Source organism: Octopus bimaculoides, chromosome 19, assembly GCF_001194135.2.
Source record: "Octopus bimaculoides isolate UCB-OBI-ISO-001 chromosome 19, ASM119413v2, whole genome shotgun sequence".
Taxonomy (NCBI): Eukaryota; Metazoa; Mollusca; class Cephalopoda; order Octopoda; family Octopodidae; genus Octopus; species Octopus bimaculoides.
Window position 1 is genome coordinate 15233538 of NC_068999.1, and position 1060 is coordinate 15234597.

Genomic DNA, 1060 nt, shown 5'->3' on the forward strand with positions numbered 1-1060 from the left:
ATATATATATATATATATATATATAAATATGATTACGTGTTGTGGTCAGGAATTAGATACACAGACATACAACCGGCTCGTACTTAGCGACACTAGGAGTACATATAATAATGATAATAAAAGAAAAATACTGTTTACAGCAACGTCTAGATTTTGTATTTAGCTGCGGAGACGTTAGAAATGATCAACCCATGTAAATAAATGTCCAGTTACGGAATTGTCCGTTACACAGTTGTCCGGGACGCAAATATCCTCACGCTACTGTCCGTCGACCGGAATTTAGGTTTGGAAAGATGAAGAATTTAAGAATATCCAAGGTCTGGATGTCGTGCAACTGCCACAACCGACAGAATATTGATCGTGTTCCCTACATGGTAATGGATGACATGCGTTTGACTATAAATCAACATGTCAATACCCTTAACATATCTTGAGAGAACATTGAGAACATGTTGCATAATGAACTTGGCATGACGGTTTCCTCGTGGTAGGCGCCACGTCTTCTGACATCTGATAAAAATTGCACCAGGTTTATTACATTACAAGAAGATCTGACATTGTTTAAGGCAGATCCAGGTGGATTCCTTGAACTCTTCCTACCACAGGATGAATGTTGGGTTCATTACTTTAAGCCACAGTAAAGAGACAATTTATACATCGGAAATGTCTCTCCTCATCTGATCAATAGGTCAAGATTGTTTTATTTGCAGTGAAGGTCATGGTCTTTGTGTTTTTGGATAAAACAAATAATATTGTTTGACTTTCTGTATGAAGAATTTCAAATAGAAAGTGTCTTACATGGTTATCCAACAAGTACGATTTTGTGATTCTTATTGAGAAACGAAATATGTATAATGCTTAATAAATTATACCATACTATTTTCCAGATTACTGTTTCGTGATATAATAATTCTGCAAAGAGTGCTTCCAGAATTTTCATCTCCATGCAGCACACAGAAATTCACCCAAAACAACAAACACATAATGGATTCTATTACTGGAATAAGCAGTGCTTCAAGAATACACAAAATACATTTTTCCCTACCTACATAATTATATA